Source organism: Macaca nemestrina, chromosome 11, assembly GCF_043159975.1.
Source record: "Macaca nemestrina isolate mMacNem1 chromosome 11, mMacNem.hap1, whole genome shotgun sequence".
Lineage (NCBI taxonomy): Eukaryota > Metazoa > Chordata > Mammalia > Primates > Cercopithecidae > Macaca > Macaca nemestrina.
The window spans coordinates 87268009-87289775 of NC_092135.1; the positions used below are offsets into that span (position 1 = coordinate 87268009).

General features: G+C 36.6%; 1 long non-coding RNA gene and 1 pseudogene across 3 annotated transcripts in view; one reads left to right on the top strand and one right to left on the bottom strand.

Annotated features, from left to right (window-relative positions):
* The window catches only part of LOC112424348 (uncharacterized), a 69144-nt gene that overhangs the window by 28665 nt on the left and 18712 nt on the right, over window positions 1-21767 (top strand). The window lies entirely within an intron of this gene.
* Window positions 1-21767, bottom strand: part of LOC105468238 (keratin, type I cytoskeletal 18 pseudogene) — a 157749-nt pseudogene that overhangs the window by 24329 nt on the left and 111653 nt on the right.

The following is a 21767-nucleotide window of genomic DNA, read 5'->3' on the forward strand; positions in this document are numbered from 1 at the left end:
GTAGGTTCTGGATATTAGCCCTTTGTCAGATGAGTAGATTGCAAAAATTTTCTCCCATTCTGTAGGTTGCCTGTTCACTCTGATGGTAGTTTCTTTTGCTGTGCAGAAGCTCTTTAGTTTAATTAGATCCCATTTGTCAATTTTGGCTTTTGCTGCTGTTGCTTTTGGTGTTTTAGACATGAAGTCTTTGCCCATGCCTATGTCCTGAATGGTACTACCTAGGTTTTCCTCTAGGATTTTTATGGTATTAGGTCTAACATTTAAGTCTCTAATCCATCTTGAATTAATTTTCATATAAGGAGTAAGGAAAGGATCCAGTTTCAGCTTTCTACTTATGGCTAGCCAATTTTCCCAGCACCATTTATTAAATAGGGAATCCTTTCCCCATTTCTTGTTTCTCTCAGGTTTGTCAAAGATCAGATGGCTGTAGATGTGTGGTATTATTTCTGAGGACTCTGTTCTGTTCCATTGGTCTATATCTCTGTTTTGGTACCAGTACCATGCTGTTTTGGTTACTGTAGCCTTGTAGTATAGTTTGAAGTCAGGTAGCGTGATGCCTCCAGCTTTGTTCTTTTGACTTAGGATTGTCTTGGAGATGTGGGCTCTTTTTTGGTTCCATATGAACTTTAAAGCAGTTTTTTCCAATTCTGTGAAGAAACTCATTGGTAGTTTGATGGGGATGGCATTGAATCTATAAATAACCTTGGGCAGTATGGCCATTTTCACAATATTGATTCTTCCTATCCATGAGCATGGTATGTTCTTCCATTTGTTTGTGTCCTCTTTTATTTCACTGAGCAGTGGTTTGTAGTTTTCCTTGAAGAGGTCCTTTACATCCCTTGTAAGTTGGATTCCTAGGTATTTGATTCTCTTTGAAGCAATTGTGAATGGAAGTTCATTCATGATTTGGCTCTCTGTTTGTCTGTTACTGGTGTATAAGAATGATAAGCACCAATATTTAAACTAGATTAAACGACCCCAGTGCACACACGCATACACATTCAGAAACACCCCTTTCTGGCAGCATCATAAAGTGTTTTTTGACATCATTTTTTAATTGAATAAAAAATGTTTCCAATTACTAGTACTATAAACTTTTAGAATTGTGGGATTAATCCAAACCACTTCCTTCAAAGACAAGTGAATTAAACATACTCATGGAGGAAGCATAGATTAGAATCAAGATTTTTATCTATTTTAAGAGAATAGAAGAAGAGAAGGGGTTATAATCTTGTAATATTATGCAAATCTTCTGTTCTAATACATCAAAAACTTGATGATCCAAGATCATGCAGAACAGCTGAGAAGAAATCAAAGTAAACAATGTACCTTGCAGCCAACAGATCCTGCCAATATGAGATTAGAACTCTCCATCCTAGCAAAAAAAAAAAAAAAAAAAAAAAAAATGGTTTTGGAAAGTTCCCTGCAACATTTTATGACTCACAGATATTCCCAGAGGTTCCTGTTTCCATTCTGCAGTAGACAGTGTTTGAAGGAAGACGTGCAGTTCTAATCAACTGTTGTTCTTAGGCAACTTGGCTGAAAGATCTGTTTAAAAAACATTTGTTGGAAAGATGATATGTTTGGGTGTTTTAATTTTTTTAAACAAAATTGCAGATTTTAAATTTGTTTAACTCTTAATTCAACATTGACTAAAAGAACAGCCTAAGAAAAATTACTGTTACATAATATATATTACAAACGTAGCAACTTTCGCATTTGAAAATTCCCAAACCAGGGGGTACGTATTCTTTGCATAGTCCCCCTTGCATATCCTTCCAAACTGCTTCCAGATCCCTGGCTCTGTATTCCATAGCTCTGGCTCTGATCTTGGCCACCCAGTTCAATATCCCACCTTGGCTTCTACTTTGAGCAACACTGCCAAGTCACCTCCCATCCCATGAGAACTTGATTCCTGGCTAATCTCCACTTTTGTCTAACCCCAGCTCTCTTGTTTCCTTCTAAGCATTAAATACCACTCATGAGCTACATTTCTCCCCACCCCCAACCAGCTCCACTCCACTACAGGTTAGTAGTCTTCATTCCCCCAAGGCCTCTTCTCCATTCCTAGCCAGCTCCCCCATTCTTCAGGTTCTTTTCTCTCCAAGGACCCAAATAATAAAATACCTGGTTCTTAACAGTTGCCATCATTTACATAAGGTCCATTTACATAAGGTCATGTGTGGCTTTTTCTGATAATAACTCTAAAGATATGGATATGAGATAAAGTATAATATTATAAAATATGTTAACATTATCCCAGTAAAAGCCGTTCTTTCATTTAATTGGCATGTTAATAGAAGGAAGACTGATCTCTCCTGACTCCTTAAGTGACTCATTGCTGCTGTGCTCTACAACCAAGCTCAGTCTTCCATTTCTCATTGACTCTTGGCTATTCCCTCAAACATGCTATCTTTAAAAAAAATTTGCTCTCCCAGGTTCCACATCCATACCTCCCTTGATTCTGTTGTGAATCAGACTCTGTACAGATACGGCAAAATAGATCTAGCCTAGACACATGCTTAGTGTGACTTACACAGCATTTTAGATTTTTTCAGTCAGGCACAGTGGCTCACACCTGTAATCCCAGCACTTTGGGAGGCCAAGGCGGGTGGACCACCTGAGGCCAGGAATTCAAGACCAGCCTGGCTGACATGGCGAAACCCTATCTCGACAAAAATACAAAAAATTAGCTGGGTGTGGAGGTGTGCACCTGTAATCTCAGCTACTCAGGAGGCTGAAGCATGACAATTGCTTGAACCAAAGAAGCAGAGGTTACTATCAGCTGAGATTGAGCCACTGCACTCCAGCCTGTACAACAGAGTAAGACTCTGTCTCAAAAAAAAAAAACAAAAAAAAAAAAACGGTTTTTTTCAATTTGCTAACAGTTTAAAAATTGGAAAACTGAAAACTGAGCCGAAAAATAGAGATTTCTAGTTTCACTTGATGCTCAGATCATCCACCTCTGGATTTACATTTGTGCATAGCAGCATCTCTTATCAAAACACCAGGGGTTCAGGCTAGGTCCTGCTGCTTACCACACAGAAAGCTAATCACTGAGCCAAGGAAGAAGGCTTTATTCAGATGCTGCAGCTGAGGAGATGGAAGATCAGTCTCAAATTCATCTCCTCAACCAACTAAAATTAGGCGGTTTTGCAGCAGGAAAGAAATGTAACTATGTGTCAGAAAATAGGAATTAGAGATGGGTAAAGAAAAAGAGTTGATCAATAGGAAGCAGGTAGTAAGTTAGGCAATCACAACAGGTGTGGGGTCTGACATCTCATTGTCCAGATGCAGTAATTTCCTAACTTTCAGTTCCTTGATATTATTTGGGAGGCCTGGTGGTTGATTTTCTGAGAAAGGAACTCAGATAAGACAAAGTTTCTCAAGTTTAAGACTGAGAGGGTCAATTTCCATGTTTATTCAAAAGAAATCATAAATATCAGTTCCATGGGACAACTGGGTCAATTTTATCCCCTTCTTTCTATTTATGAATTTCCCAATCATGGGGAATCCGGTCATCAATCTTTCTGACAGTTTCATGCTGAGAAGGTGTGTCATGGGATAAGGCTAAGAGTCAACGCACTTCTGGGGCTCTGCAGACCAGCAGCAGGGTAAGGGGCAAGACCTTTTCCCAGGCAAGACTGGTCTCCCGACAACTAGGTCCCCCTTGGCCACAAGTGGCTCCATTCAGTCAGTGGGGGGCTTAGGACTTTTTGTCCCATACCATTGCTGGAGTAGTGTGCTACATGCCCCAGGTTCACCCTGTTCCTCAGTGAGACCTCTATGGCCAAAGGAATTAGAGTCAAGACTTATAGCAAATTAAATGTTCTAGGCCAGATGGGATTGGAGGTGGGCAGATATTCTTACTCTTTAAAACTATTTAAGCAACATAAGACTTAAAAACTAAAAGCCAAAAGTAAGGTTACAGTATTGTTTACAACTCAAAGGAATCTCCTTTGCCATTAAGAGGCCACACTCTGGCCTGGGAGGCCCAGCTCCCTAGGCTCCCAAACTGAGTTGTGTCTTCAACCTTGGCCTAGAATGGTGAGCTCTTTTTAAGGTCTAGGTAAGGGCACATCAACCCTTAACTAATATATATATATTAAATAAATATATATAACTAATTTTAAATATAACTAATTTTAGTCCTCAAAATCTTACACGTCCACCTTTTCCACAATAGTCCCTGGCCTACAGGGATTGAATAGTTTTCATTTCTGGCCCTGTGTCTCACAAAAGCAGTTCATTTTGATTGTCACCTCTCCTGGGTTTCTGAAGATGAGCTTTTGACTGATGTCAGTGTTCAAGATTTAGCAGGTGTCAGTGCCATTTGCAAACCCAGGAGTCAAAGTCCTGTAACTTAGCAGCACAAGGATTAATTAATAGGATGTTTTCCAAAGATGTTAAAAGTCTCAAAATATTTGGTCAAAACAGAATTACAGGTCATTGTAAAATAATAATTATTCATTTAACCAAAGTTAAATCAAAAAGACTTTTAATATAAAAATAAAGTTACAGTATATGAGCACTCTACCTATAATATGCAGATAGACTACTTTGGTGTAAAATAAGTTTCTATCTACAATATAAATGATCAAGTATAGTATACGCATTTATGATATGAACAGAAGCCAAAGCTTAATGAAATGTTTACAGATATATAAAAGAACATCTAGAAATTTGTGGTTCAGTTTACTAACACTGCAGAAAGTCCTACAATTCTAACATGACTCTAGATGTCATGTAGAGTGACTAACATGTAGAGTCACTAACGTGATTCTAACATGTCACAAATTAAAATAATGCCATTTGGTGTCTAGTAGTTGCTGCCAGCAGCACTTCAAACCATTGTATTAAAGTTGTTAGGTTACTTCTTGCATATGTCTAATTGCTAGCATTCTAGTGATGCAATTGTGAGCAAAAGCATAAAAAATGCGATAAGTCCTATGACAAACTTATCAATGTGCAACAGTTAACATTTTTTCCATCATTTAAAAAAATGGTAAAAGCAAATATTAGTTTTGGAAATTCAATATGAAGATAAATAATCTCCTTCCACTTAAACACTATATAACAAAAACAGGGACAAAATAAGAACAAGCACCCAATAATTTGTTTTCAGCTATTTAAAAGAGTATCATCACTTCCAGGGCTGGTTTCTACGTGCAGCACTAACAAGTGATTAGTTGACGTTCACGACTATAATCATCAAACCAGGACAACACTTATACATATTTTGTTTTCAACTACACACACTAACAGTGATAAAAAGCCTGAGATTAAAAATCACTAGAAAGTCTCATATTTTTAATTACTACTTAATCCAAGTGAATGTCACTTGATTTTAATAATGCTACTAAACACAACTAAAATAATTTGAGAGAAATTTGTTAATATAATTTCCTTAAGAACAAGGTCAATCATTCCTAAACATTAAAACTTTGTATCCATATCACAGTCTTTCCGTATTATCTAAAGGAAAAGATCTGAAACTAACTCAAATTATTGATTGAACTGAATAACCGGAAATAAGCACCATTTAAACAATTTTATTCTCAGCTACTTTCTTAAATAACAAAATAATATACTATTTCTGTTTAGAATTTATAAAAACAAGTCAAGTCTTTTAATTTTGGCCAGGAAACTTAAACTCTTAAAGCTTTCTAGATCATCGTAGGTAAAGCAAAACCAATTCAGTTTTAAATGGCTAGTGTGCTCTATCTCTTTTTTTTTTTTGAGATTTTACAAAGGTAGCTTAGGAATTTTAGATAAATAGAACAAATGATGAACTGTTAGAAATGCACAGGAAACAAAATGACTACTATATATACAGAGCCAACTACAAGCCTTCTGTTAGAAACTAAAAATACCAATAATTTTATATATTATATAATTATATATAATTTACATATTAATAATACATAATTTATATATTTATTTATTTGCTATTTGTTATATATTTATTTGCTATTTGTTTGCCTTTGGATTTTGCATATATATGTATAGATATGCTTATATATTTATGCTTCCATTTATTTATATATACATATATATAAAACCCAAAGAAGTACAAATAGAAAACAAATGAAAAATGAAAGCAAAAACAAACAAAAAATCCACCCCCAATTTTTCTTCTATTCAGTTTACCTTAGAGGCTACAGTGTTACACAGAGCCAAAACACACACACACACACACACACACACACACACACACACACACAATATGTTGTTTTTGATACACAAATTAATGTCTTTTCATCCACCAATACCACTATACATTTCGTGTATTTGAGAAATTTACTTTAGGCACTTGGCAAGTAAGGACTTTAGTGCTAGAACCACCAATGCAGAATAGCAAACACAGTATGAAATCAACCGACACAAGCATTTACATGAAATTTGACTCCCTGATAAATCTAGCTTCATGCTTAACTGTATTTAAAAAAAGACTTGTCAAAATGCCAATGTATTTCTTTACAATATTTCTTATCTTAACTTTATCAAGACTAAGAGCTTTAATTATGAGCAATATTAATTAGCCAAAAATTTCTACAATTTCCTATCAGGTTTTTACTTTTTCATCTTTCTATTTTCTCTGTATGTGCCTGAAAACAGACATACACAGAAACAGGAGAAAAACTACATATGACTTACACAGACAATGTATGACATGCTTGAATTTTCTGTTTGGTCTTAAATTTTCTCCTGTTTAAAAAAAAAAACAGTCATTTTATTTTAGGACAAAAATTTACCATAGTTCATAATTTGAAACAACCTTTAGATAAATTCTGAATTTATCTAAAGTTATTCTTTTAGATAAATTATTCTTTTTTTTAAGACAAAATTACTCTTTTTTTCATAAGGACAGAAATTCTCTGTCACATTTTATATACAGAATTATATGTTAACTACAGTTCTTATTCTTAGTAACCTTAAATTTTTGTGAAAACCACTAGGAAGTAAGAAATCCTGAACTATCGGATATTAGTATTTTATATTTGAGAACATTCTACAATTTTAAAAAATACTTTTCTCTATATCAAAACCTTTTTTAATTGAAAATGACCAGACATCCAAAATAATTTGGATGACTCATCATCAAAAATAATTGAGATTTTAAATTACAAAAAGTTCACCTACAAGCATTTATCCTATTTACATGTACTCAATTCTTTCTCTTTTTTTTAAGTTTATCTGGATTACTTCTGAAAACTGAGATATTAGACAAAGCTAGCAGTTAGTTCCTTGTTAACCATTTCATAACCTGAGAATATCAGGTGTTCACCTAAGTAAGAACCTTAAATCCACGGATATTTTTGATAATAACTCAGAAGATTCAACTGTCTTTATTAAACTAACAACATTAAATTTGTCCAAAAACTCACACAAAAGTTATTTGCGCCTTGGCTGGGTTTATAGTTTTATAACCTTCTGTGCCAAACCCTGACACCTCAAAATATCTAGCAAAGACAAATATAAAACCTAGACAAAAATGTATGCTGACAACTCCAAAGACATTTCTATTTCTACCTTAATAATTTTAAAGCCAGCTTGTTTATTAAAGAATTACTTAAATCATGTGAACTTGAAAAATATTTGGACTTATTTATTTAATTTATGACCCCTCTTTATTTATAAACCAATTTAGTAGACACAACATATAACATAATAAATGTACATACACATAAACACATCGAAATGTGTATACACACACATAAACAAAGATCCAATAGCTTTTACCTCAGAACTCCAGCCATGAGATAGCAATACAAACTCACTGTTTTATGAACATGTTTACATGGCTAAACTTTGCCCCAAGAGGTAATCCAATGAAGGATGTGAACAAGAATGTTAGATGAAACAGTTTCCATTGCAGTTTGATTTTTAAAGGCCAAACCTTCCCAGACTCCAAAAAACTCTGGGGTCAAACAGCATCACAGAAGAACCTCATGTACTAAGCAGACCTGACCCTGCTTAGAATAGCAGCATAAAAGCCTGGATACACAGAACTCCATCCCACTTTCCTGTTCAATAACAATGAGGCTCATGGAGATGCCAAACCGCCCCAGACACCAAGGAATATTGGGAACTATACTGATGCATGCACATAAACAAACAATCACCAAAGCACAATCCACCTGCTTCAGCAACAAGCAAGTCCCAAGAGTATCCAAACTGAAACAGTCAGAATGCTTCCTCTCTCCATTGGTTGGGCTTGTTCATCCTACAAATGGAAATTCTTTTGGAATTCCCCAAACTGAGAAGAGCACATCCCCCTGTCTGGTACCCACAAAAGACACTAACCCATCCAGATGCAGATGTCAAATATCAAAGGCTACTCTTCCTAGGCAATTAGGAATGCTCTTGGGGCTGACAGCAGCAGGACCAAAGAAAGAGAGACCAAGACCCACCTCCGGCCAAAAATAGGCAGGTAGCTGCTTAGGAGGCCTTCTGAAACCCTTCAGGCCTGTAGCAGCCAAGCCACAAGCAATGTGTGCCTGGTCAGGGAACCAAAATGTGTTACTGAAACACCAGAGGTTCAGTCCGGGTCCTGCTACTTACCATACAAAAAAAACAATTTTGTAAGACAAGTATTGCCTGGAAAAAGGCTTTATGCATGTGCTGCAAAAGGAATTATGGAGGGGTAAGAAAGAGGAGTTGGTCAACAGGTAGCAGGCAGTCAGTCAGTCAGTCATGACAGGTAAGGGGCTATGATTCAGTTCCTCTATATTATTTGAGAGGCCTGATTATTGGTCTTACAATTTTAGATGCATAAGATAAGACAAATGTAGCTCCTCAAGTTTTAAGACTGAGAGGGTCAATTTCCAACATCAGTTCTATGGAACAATTGGGCCAGTTTCACATTGGTATAAGTCAAGCAAGATATGTGTGGATGCAGTGGCTTTCCAGCAGGCAGCTGGACATAACGATCTGGAGTTCATGGAAGTGGTCTAGGCTGAAGATATGGATTTAGGAGTCTTCAGAACATAAATAGAGGCAGAAGACCTGAAGGTGGGCTAAGATACGATCATGTGAGGGAGAAAATATAGCAAGAAGGTCACAAGACCAGGAGCAGAGCTCTGAAGGCCCCTGGTATTTAAGATTATACCTAAGGGATATGAGGAATAGCAGTAGGAGAAAAAGGAAGGTAACTTATTAGAGAAGTATCTCAGGAAAAAAAGGGAGAATTTTCAGGCAGGAAGGACCAGTCAAACAGTATTAATTGCCATAGAAGTGGGTCAAGTCAAAATCATAAAAATAATTATTGGATTTGGCAATATGGAGGTCATTGGGGAACCCACTGGTTGTTTCAATAGAGAAGGGGCAAGAACCAGATTGTAGAGGTTGAATAGAGAAGACTCGAGAAAATAAGATAGTTAATGTAGCCCAATTTATGCAAGCACTCCCATGAATGGAAGAACAGTGACAGAGCTAAGATAGTCAAAATGACACTAATACATTGACCTAAGTCATTATATTACATTACTGCATACTAGTGTTAGTTGACTGACTGTGAATGAATAAATAAATATTAATTATAAAGAAGTAATTGACTTTAATAGAAAGGTAACAAGTTCTCCAACACTCCTTTCCAACTTAAGTTCATCAGCATAGTACATTAATATAATGATGACTAGTTTTAAAAATCCTGGATTATTTCATTTATGCTCATTTCTTGCCAAATGCTAGCAAATCCTTGCAATAGATACGACTAAAATCATGAGCAAGTATAGGCAGCTTGAGGCAAATAAAGAAAATTGGATTGGGTTCCACCTCAGGTTTCCAACCACTCACATGTATGATGTTGAGCAAGTCTCTTCATCTCTCCAGCTCTTAGTTTGCTCTCTGTATAATGGAGTATGGGCTAAACAAGGATAGAAAATAGACAGCAAGTCATTTCAGTAATTGTAAAACCTAACTGGAACCCCAGGATAAGATCTTTTTGTAAGGAAAAATTACCTCAATGTTCATACCAATTTTTGCTTTGGTTACATTTGGAGCTATGTATACATTTCACAAGATATATTCCATATCAAGCAATCAAAATCGTCACATATATATGACATGCTAAAAGCTCAAATCAAAAAAGCATTTTTAAAATACAAATCAGAAACACAATGAATTTGTTATTTGCTTTTACTATTTTTAACATTACATATAATTTAAAATATATATGACTATGTGCAGATATATTAGACACGTTAAGAAAACAGAAATCGAATTGTTTCCAACAGAGAGGGTTTAATGGAAGAAAGTGGTTTCCCAAGTGTCAGAAGGTTGTATAAGTAAAGTCACATAGAGGTAACTCAGGAAGTAGCTACAATGCCTGAGGTTAGGGAAACAAATGGGAAAAGATGGGGATAACAGGAGGAGAAGCCACCAGCCCTGGTGCTCTAAGGAAGAGGCTTGGGTTGGCTGCTTCTGGTTCTCTGAGGGAAATGTTCAGGCATTTCTGGAAATGCCAACAGGAGCTGGAGGCTGGAGCCACTTCCACAGTGGAGGCCACCACCTAACGCTTAGGAGAACTGCCATTTTAGAGTCTAAGACAGCAAGAATAAAACAAATTTTGAAACAGGAAGGAAGCCTTGTCTCCTCTTCCAATCCCCATTCCTCAGTAACTTCAAGTCTCTAATACTTTCAAAAAGCTGCCAAGGGAATCAGAGGTATGAAATCTGCAAAGTCACAGCCCTGGCATTACAAACTAGTGTCAAAAAAGGAAGACATGTTGCTGAGAGACAACAGGCAAATTACTTGCACAACTTTGCTTTTAAAGAAGAGTAAAGGTTAATTGCATTGTAGTTAATAGCACAAAAATGAACACTGAAGAAAGTATCTTGCAAAATGTCAGAATTATGGGGATCCTTACATGAACAAATAAGCACATATAAGCAGAAAAGAGAAAGCTGTCCCATGATTAGGAACAGAAAGCAGAAAGAGGGAGGTAAGAAAGAAACTAGGGACTTCATGGAAAAGATTTATATTAAAAAAGGAAAATGACACAAATGTTAAAATACAATAATCATAATATTAAAAGTTCTATATAATTAAATTAGGTTTCTGGTATAAGAAATTGACTATTACATTGGTGCCACAGGCCATCATGAAATGTCTAAAATCTAGGATTACTGGGCTTCTATGCTCATGGCATTTGCTTTGTCAACAAGTGCCCCAGAGTTAAGATAGACCAATAGTGACATCTGCTGCCATGGACTTATTTTTAAAAGGGCCAGTCTCAACATTTTCAAGTTAAGATTCCTGCCAAACCACTGGGCTTCTGCTGTGATGAGCCAGCATTTCTGGAACTCCTGTTTGTCATCTGTGCTATTAGAAGATTTTCTAAGGCGAACACAGAACATGGGAAAATGAGAGAATGTTTGAAAATGTAACTAAAACAAACAAAAACAGTAGGGACAGAGGGAGTAGGTGATGAGACAGAAACTTCAAATTGTCTTTTCACATCCTGTTTTTCCTTTGGCTAAGTAAGTCCAAATTAATCTTGCAGTTGTTAGCAAGCATAAGCATGTTTTCAGTGAAAAGAAGGATTAATTTAACTGTTGCCAGCTTCAGTGGATTCCAACCCAAAATTTAGAGCATAATATTTAGATCAGAAAAAAAAATAAAAGTCCAACGATCAAAGGAGGGTATGTGGGAAATTTTTAGAGCAACCCTTGCTTAGAAAACCACTTCCTAGCTAAGTGTTTACCTTGATTATACCTCCTTCAACATCTGCTGACCCTCTGCTTCTTCCTTTTTCTTTTCTGAAAGGTAAGAGAATGTAAGGTTTGAATAAAAAATATGTTTCTGATTTTTAAAAAAACATATTATCACCAGTGTAAAGTGGTCAGTGTGGCTCATTTATATGAACCCACAAATATTACCTCAAGAGAATCGTGGGTTAATTTATTTGCTCTAGAAAAAAAAATGGTAAATTATATGAATCTCTACCCCAGTTATGAAAGAAGATGAACAAAAAAGACAGATGTTTCAGCTGATGGAGAACTGAATTAAGAGTTCTGGGTTCCAGTACAAGGTTCTGACCATGTCTCAATGTGTCATCTTGAGGAAGTTACATAACTTCTCTGAGTCTTAGTTTTCTCTTCTGTAAAATGAAAGGATGAGGCTACATGAGGGATGAAAAAATGGGATGCAACTCATTTCCTTTCTTGGTTTAACTGGCAATAGTTGCCTATGAGTTAATTTCTGTAACTCATAAGCTGCATCCAGACTCCATGGAAAAGAGTGCTGACTGATTAGTAGGGTCTGCTGTGGACAACATAAATGTGAGCAGCTGCATACACACCACATAGATACCAATTCACAAACAAGACAATTTTTTACCTTTTCTTTAGCTGTAGATTCTGTTACCAGCCATCATTTTTAGTGCCTACTGTATTTTAGCTGTGCAAGATGCTCAAAGAACATTATTTCTAATCTTCACAACATTTTAAAGACAAGAAAACCAAGCCTCAGAAAAATTACATAATCTTTTCAAAGCTGTATAACATAGCTGGACCTAATTACTAACATAATCTCCCAATATTCTCCATTATAAATAAAAACGTCTCATATTTTGGATCACATCCCCTAGCCCTCTCAAAACACAAAAGCTATATTATAACATAATTATGTCTTGTCAGATGATTCCTTAATATACCTGTATACCTACCTAAAGAAAGGATGAAAGTTTGGACATGAAATTTGGCTAGACCACATAAACATAAAGGGCAGGGGAGGAGACTCAGGGCAAACATGGCTAAGAAAATGCTTTTTGATGGACATTTGGGTTGATTCCAAGTCTTTGCTATTGTGAATAGTGCTGCAATAAACATACGTGTGCATGTGTCTTTATAGCAGCATAATTTATAATCCTTTGGGTATATACCCAGTAATGGGATGGCTGGGTCATATGGTACATCTAGTTCTAGATCCTTGAGGAATCGCCATACTATTTTCCATAATGGTTGAACTAGTTGACAATCCCACCAACAGTGTAAAAGTGTTCCTATTTCTCCACATCCTCTCCAGCACCTGTTGTTTCCTGACTTTTTAATGATCGCCATTCTAACTGGTGTGAGATGGTATCTCATTGTGGTTTTGATTTGCATTTCTCTGATGGCCAGTGATGCTGAGCATTTTTTCATGTGTCTGTTGGCTGTATGAATGTCTTCTTTTGAGAAATGTCTGTTCATATCCTTTGCCCACTTTTTGATGGGGTTGTTTGTTTTTTTCTTGTAAATTTGTTTGAGTTCTTTGTAGGTTCTGGATATTAGCCCTTTGTCAGATGAGTAGATTGCAAAAATTTTCTCCCATTCTGTAGGTTGCCTGTTCACTCTGATGGTAGTTTCTTTTGCTGTGCAGAAGCTCTTTAGTTTAATTAGATCCCATTTGTCAATTTTGGCTTTTGCTGCTGTTGCTTTTGGTGTTTTAGACATGAAGTCTTTGCCCATGCCTATGTCCTGAATGGTACTACCTAGGTTTTCCTCTAGGATTTTTATGGTATTAGGTCTAACATTTAAGTCTCTAATCCATCTTGAATTAATTTTCATATAAGGAGTAAGGAAAGGATCCAGTTTGGATTAAGAAAATGTGGCACATATACACCATGGAATACTATGCAGCCATAAAAAAGGATGAGTTTGTGTCCTTTGTAGGGACATGGATGCAGCTGGAAACCATCATTCTTAGCAAACTATCACAAGAACAGAAAACCAAACACCGCATGTTCTCACTCATAGGTGGGAACTGAACAATGAGATCACTTGGACTCAGGAAGGGGAACATCACACACCGGGGCCTATCATGGGGAGGGGGGAGGGGGGAGGGATTGCATTGGGAGTTATACCTGATGTAAATGACGAGTTGATGGGTGCAGCACACCAACATGGCACAAGTATACAGATGTAACAAACCTGCACGTTATGCACATGTACCCTACAACTTAAAGTATAATAATAATAAATAAATTTTAAAAAAAAAAGAAAATGCTTTTTTCCAGCAAACAAACTGAATGTATGCTGAAAATTAAAAGTGACAAAGGAAGGAACAATAACTAAAAGTCATGTTTAACTTTAAAGCAAATAGAATTCTACACAAATGAAATTAGAGGGATACCAAATCCAAGTTGAAAAGAACCATAAAAACAGGATACTGTGTGTTGCCTCAATCTGGAAAGCATAGCTGACTTAATTGGTACAGTAATCTGGGGTGTAGCAGACACACGTGCATGTTCAATAAACACTATTTGATGGTGATGGTTTATAAGTAATTCAGACAATGGATTCCTGGTGAAAAAATATTTTTTGAAGTTTCTTTAACTTGATACAATATATTGTAAATGTCTTAGGTTATAATATCCAGGTAAAGTAGAAAACAAACACATGCTAATTTTTTATTAGAACAAACTAACTCTTCTCATCAGATAATAGAATCCTCAGAAGTTTTGAAAAGTAGCATCACAAAATTGGTCTATATTCACTAGTTACAAAATTACATACTGATGCTTTCAAAGTAAACACTCAAAAATTTACAATTGCCTTTGGAAAATTACTCAGCAATATGCATTAGTAAAAAAGCTTTAAGAAAACCAGATGCAAGAATGAACCCATAGCAGAAAAAAATGAGTGTTAGTGGTCAAATTGGATTTCATATCAAAGCACCTTGTGTTCCTATAATTAGCAGACTAATTTATTCATATTATAAACATTTATTCTTCACTTATCATGTACTCAGTACTCCAGCAGTCACCAAGAATACCTTTATAAAATAAAACAGTCCTAACTTTGAGGAGTAGACATCTAATTAGAGACAGGAATATAAATAAAATACAAAGTGACAAGTAAATCAACTGGATATTTGACATACATTACATTTGACATGTATTGATATTTGACATGTATTACATTTAAGGGAAGTAATTAATTTTCTCTCATGTGATCAGGAAAGGATCAGAAAGACACAGAAGTACAGGAACAAAGTGAAGATCAATCTGTTTCTTAAGACACTATTAATTGACATGTTGTTTACATAATACTAAAATAGTCAAAAATTTAAAATTTTAAGTCATAGACTTTTAAACAGGCCCCACTTATATACAAGAAAGCTCTAAAAAGAGTACAGTCAATAACCACATGAAAAATAAAATGTATATAATTACATAAAGCAAAGTGTTGAACTATTTTTCATCCCTACTATTCCAAGCCAATATCATTCCAAGGTGTGTGAAGTCCCATCATGCTATCATGCACTAAGAAAGTCAACACAAGAAACTCCTGCAGAGTGTTATTCCACATGGCTTTGTGACTAATTCTGTTTGTGGAATGAACTGAGCTGTGGTCATGGGTCACTTTCAGCCAGGCCAAGAGACTGTTTCCAGAGTGTAATTGTTCTGGGCATCCAGGCACTTTACAGCATGTTCCCAGTGCCTTTTGATACTTTGTGGCCAGGAGACTGCTGAGAAAATATTATTCACCAGATTTAGACTGGACTAGTCAAACTCCTGGTTATTACATCTCCATGTCAACACAAGCCATGTCTGCAACCAAATTTACCAGATGTTTCTAATTTCTCCACCTTCTGAACTACAAGTTGAATTTTTTTTCTGGCTTCGAAATATTTTAAACAAAGGACTTTCTGTGATGTCTCAGAAAAAGTCACAAAATTAAAACCCTGGCTAATATCAGAATAAGAGTCCTGGCTCTCCTGCACTGCCACAGGATGGGATTTCTTGCTTCTCACTGCCTATGACATTTTCTCAATGGGGTTTTTACCTATAGGAGTCTCCTTCACTCTCTGGAGATTCCCAAATGGCTAACATGTAGATAAACTTCACTAAATTCTGGAGTTAACTACACACCCTCTGTTGCTGTATTACCTAAAACAAATGCTATTTCAAATTAAGGCCCTAATATCTACATAAATCATAAACTCACATACCCTTTCAAACCAATCATTGCATTTCTAGAACATCATCCAAAGATTTTACACATCTTCACAATGAAGTTTTTGCAAAGATATTCATTACTACTTTGTCAAGACCTGGAATTTGGAAACAACCTACGTCTTTATTAGTAGGAAACCAGTATGATATTTTGTTCTATGCCCACATAAGGAATAATATTGAGACCTAAAAATGATTAGACAGTTCTCCAAATATATAGTAACATCAAAAATCTCCATAATAATTGTTAGGTAAAAAACAAGATAAAGAACTAGGTTGATATGTATGGGTGTGTATGTGTGTATAAATACACAGTCAATACTTACATACATATAGTAAATTTTGTGTCGTTTTGAATTTTAATTTGCTGCTATGTACAAGTTTCTTTTATTCAAAAATAAATAAATTTGGGAGAAATAAAGAAAAATAAAAATAAACTAAAAGGAGATTTTTGAGGAAACCATACAATAAATTAATGAAAAGGGGGCAGGATGAAAGGAAGAAAAAAGGAAACAGAATCCTAGATTCCAAAACCATGGATGGATCTGTCTCTTTTTTATTATTATTATAGTTCTGGAGTACATGTGCAGAACGTGCAAGTTTGTTACATAGGTATACACGTGCCATGGTGGTTTGCTGCACCCATCAACCTGTTATCTACATTAGGTATTTCTCCTAATGTTATCCGTCTCCCAGCTCCCACAACTTAGACAGGCCCTGGTGTGTGATGCTCCCCGCCCCCCGTGTCCATGCGTTCTCATTGTTCAACTCCCACTTATGAGTAAGAACATGCAGTGTTTGGTTGTCTGTTCTTGTGGTAGTTTGTTGAGAATGATGGTTTCCAGTATCATCCATTTCCCTGCAAAGGACACGAACTCATCCTTTTTTAGGGCTGCATAGTATTCCATGGTGTATATGTGCCACATTTTTCCTTACCCAGTCTAAAATTTATGGGCATTTGGGTTGGTTCCAAGTCTTTGCTATTGTGAATAGTGCCACAATAAACATACATGTGCATGTGTATTTATAGTAGAATGATTTACAATCCTTTGGGTATATACCCAGTAATGAGATTGCTGGGTTAAATGGTATTTCTAGTTCTAGATCCTTGAGGAATTGCCCCAATGTCTTCCACAATAGTTGAATTAATTTACAATCCCACCAACAGTGTAAAATCATACCGATTTCTCCACATCCTCTCCAGCATCTGTTGTTTCCTGACTTTTTAATGATCGCCATTCTAACTGGCATGACATGGTATCTCATTGTGGTATTGATTTGCATTTCTCTAATGACCAGTGATGATGAGATTTTTTTTCATGTTTGCTGGCTGCATAAATGTCTTCTTTTGAGAAGTGTCTGTTCATATCCTTTGCCTACTTTTTGATGGGGGGGTTGGTTTTTTTCTTGTAAATGTGTTTAAGTTCTTTGTAAATTCTGGATGTTAGCCCTTTATCAGATGGATAGATTGCAAAAATTTTCTCTCATTCTATAGGTTTCCTGTTCACTCTGATGATAGTATCTTTTGCTGTGCAGAAGCTCTGTAGTTTAATTAAATCACATTTGTCAATTTTGGCTTTGTTGCCATTGCTTTTGGTGTTTTAGTCATGAAGTCTTTGCCCACAACTATGTTGTGAATGGCATTGCCTAGGTTTTCTTCTGGGGTTTTTATAGTTTTAGGTCTTACGTTTAAGTCTTTAATCCATCTTGAGTTAATTTTTGTACAAGTTGTAAGGAAGGGGTCCAGTTTCAGTTTTCTGCATATTTTTGGCTAGCCAGTTTTCCCAACACCATTTATTAAATAGGGAATCCTTTCCCCATTGCTTGTTTTTGTCATGTTTGTCAAAGATGAGATGGTTGTAGATGTGTGGTGCTATTTCTGAGGCCTCTGTTCTGTTCCATTGGTGAATAGATCTGTGCTGGTACCAGTACCATGCTGTTTTGGTTACTGTAGCCTTGTATTATAGTTTGAAGTCAGGTAGCGTGATGCCTCCAGGTTTGTTCTTTTTGCTTAGGAATGTCTTGGCTATGTGGGCTCGTTTTTGGTTTCATGTGTAATTTAAAGTAATTTTTTCCAATTCTGTGAAGAAAGTCAGTGGTAGCTTGATGGAGATAGCAGAGAATCTATAAATTACTTTGGGCAATGTGGCCATTTTCATAATATTGATTCTTCCTATCCACGAGCACGGAATGTCTTTCCATTTGTTTGTGTCCTCTCTTATTTCCTTGAGCAGTGGTCCATAGTTCTCCTTGAAGAGGTCCTTCACATCCCTTGTAAGTTGGATTCCTAGGTATTTTATTTTCTTTGCAGCAATTGTGCATGAGAGTTCACTCATGATTTGGCTTTCTGTTTGTCTGTTATTGGTGTATAGGAATGCTTGTGATTTTTGCACGATTTTGTATCCTAAGACTTTGCTGAAGTTGCTTATCAGCTTAAGGAGATTTTGGGCTCCGACAATGGGGTTTTCTAAATATGTAATCATGTCATCTGCAAACAGAGACAATTTGACTTCCTCTTTTCCTATTTGAATATTGTTTTTTCCTTTCTCTTGCCTGATTGCCCTAGCCAGAACTTCCAATACGATGTTGAATAGGAGTGGTGAGAGAGGGCATCCTTGTCTTGTGCCAGTTTTCAAAGGGAATGCTTCCAGTTTTTGCCCATTCAGTGTGATATTGGCTGTGGGTTTGTCATAAATAGCTCTGACTATTTTGAGATACGTTCCATCAGTACCTAGTATATTGAGAGTTCTTAGCATGAAGGGATGTTGAATATTGTCAAAGGCCTTTTCTGCATCTATTGAGATAATCATGTGGTTTTTGTCATTGGTTCTGTTTATGTGATGGATTAAGTTTATTGATTTGTGTATGTTGAACCAGCCTTGCATCCCAGGGATGATGCCAACTTCCTCGTTGTGGATAAGCTTTTTGATGTGCTGCTCGATATGGTTTACCAGTATTTTATCTAGGATTTTCACATCGATGTTTACCAGGGATATTGGCCTGAAATGTTCTTTTTTTGTTGTGTCTCTGCCAGGTTTTGGTATCAGGATGATGCTGGCCTCATAAAATAAGTCAGGGTGGATTCCCTCTTTTTCTCTTGTTTGGAATAATTTCAGAATGAGTGGTACCAGCTCTTCTTTGTAACTCTGGTAGAATTCAGCTGTGACTCCATCTGGTCTTGGACTTTTTTTTGGTAGGCTATTAATTACTGCCTCAGAACTTGCTATTACTCTATTCAGGTATTCAATTTCTTGCTGGTTTAGACTTCGGAGGGTGTATGTGTCCAGGAATTTATCCATTTCTTCTAGATTTTCTAGTTTATTTGCATAGAGATGTTTGTAATATTCTCTGATGGTAGTTTGTATTTCTGTGAAACTGGTGGTGATAGCCCCTTTATCATTTTTTATTGCATCTATTCAATTCTTCTGTTTTCTTCTTTATTTGTCTGGCTGGCATTCTATCTATTTTGTTAATCTTTTCAAAAAACCAGCTCCTGTATTCATTGATTTTTGAAGGGCTTTTTGTGTCTCTATCTCCTTCAGTTCTGCTCTGACCTTAGTTATTTCTTGTCTTCTGCTAGTTTTTGAATTTGTTTGTTCTTGCTTCTCCAGTTTTTTAAATTGTGATGTTAGAGTGTCGATGTTAGATCTTTCCTGCTTTCTCTTGTGGGCATTGAGTGCTATAAATTTCCCTCTACACACTGCTTTAAATGTGTCCCAGAGATTCTGGTACGTTGTTTCTTTGTTCTCATTGGTTTCAAAGAACATCTTTATTTCTGCCTTCATTTCGTTTTTTTACCCAGTAGTCATTGAGGAGCAGGTTGTTCATTTTCCATGTAGTTGTGTGATGTGGTGCTAAGAAGAACGTATATTCTGTTCATTTGGGATGGAGAGTTCTGTAGTGTCTATTAGTTCTGCTTGGTCCAGAGCTGAGTTCAAGTCCTGAATATCCTTGTTAATTTTCTGTCTCGTTAATCTTTCTAATATTGACAGTGGGGTGTTAAAGTCTCCCACTATTATTGTGTGGGAGTCTACGTCTCTTTGTAGATCTCTAAGAACTTGCTTTATGAATCTTGGTGCTCCTGTATTGGGTGTACATATACTTGGGATAGTTAGCTCTTCTTGTTGCATTCATCCCTTTACCATTATGCAATGCCCTTCTTTGTCTCTTTTGATCTTTGTTGGTTTAAAGTCTGTTTTATCAGAGACTAGGATTGCAACCCCTGCCTTTTCTTGCTTTCCATTTGCTTGGTAAATATTCCCCCATCCCTTTATTTTGAGCCTATGTGTGTCTCTGCACATGAGATGGGTGTCCTGAACATAGCACACCAATGGGTCTTGACTCTTTATTCAATTTGCCAGTCTGTGTCTTTTAACTGGGGCATTTAGCCCATTTACTTTAAGGTTAATATTGTTATGTGTGAATTTGATCCTGTCATTATAATGCTAGCTGGTTATTCTGCCCGTTCGTTGATGCAGTTTCTTCATAGTGTCGATGGTCTTTACAATTTGGTATGTTTTTGCAGTGGCTGGTACCGGTTGTTCCTTTCCATGTTTAGTGCTTCCTTCAGGAGTTCTTGTAAGGCAGGCCTGGTGGTGACAAAATCTCTCAGCATTTGCTTGTTGGTAAAGGATTTTATTTCTCCTTCACTTATGAAGCTTAGTTTGGCTGGATATGAAATCCTGGGTTGAAAATTCTTTAAGAATGTTTAATATTGGCCCCCACTCTCTTCTGGCTTGTAGGGTTTCTGCAGAGAGGCCCACTGTTAGTCTGATGGGCTTCCCTTTGTGGGTAACCTGACCTTACTTTCTGGCTGCCCTTAAGATTTTTTCCTTCATTTCCACCTTGGTGAATCTGAGAATTATGTGAATTGGGGTTGCTCTTCTTGAGGAGTACCTTTGTGTTATTCTCTGTATTTCTTGAATTTGAATGCTGGCCTGTCTTGCTAGGTTGGGGGAGTTCTCCATTCTCCCCAACACTTTCAGGTACAACAATCAAATGTAGATTTGGTCTTTTCACATAGTTCCATATTTCTTGGAGGCTTTGTTTGTTTCTCTTTATTCTTTTTTCTCTAATCTTGCCTTCTCGCTTTATTTCATTGAGTTAATCTTCAATCTCTGATATCCTTTCTTTCACTTGATAGATTCGGCTATTGATACTTGTGTATGCTTCATGAAGTTCTCATGCTGTTTTTCAGCTCCATCAGGTCATTTATGTTCTTCTCTAAACTGATTATTCTAGTTAGCAATTCATCTAACCTTTTTCAAGGTTCTTAGCTTCCTTGCGTTGGCTTAGAACATGCTCCTTTAACTCGGAGGAGTTTCTTATTACCCACCTTCTGAAGCCTACTTCTGTCAATTCATCAAACTCATTCTCCATCCAGTTTTGTTCCCTTGCTGGTGAGCAGTTGTGATCCTTTGGAGGAGAAGAAGCATACTGGTTTTTGAAATTTTCAGCCTTTTTTCAAATTTTCTCGCCATCTTTGTGGATTTATCTACCTTTGGTCTTTGATGTTGGTGACCTTTGGATGGGGCCTTTGAGTGGATGTCATTTTTGTTGATGTTGATACTTTCTGTTTGTTAGTTTTCCTTCTTACAGGTCCCTCTGCTGCAGGTCTGCTGGAGTGTGCTGGAGGTCCACTCCAGACACTGTTTGCCTGGGCATAACCAGCAGAGGCTGCAGAATAGCAAAGATTGCTACCTGTTCCTTCATCTCGAAGCCTTGTCCCAGAGGGCCATCCACCCAATACCAGCCAGAGCTCTCCTGTAGGAGGTATCTGTTGGCCTCTACTGGGAGGTGTTTCCCAGTCAGGATACACAGAGGTCGG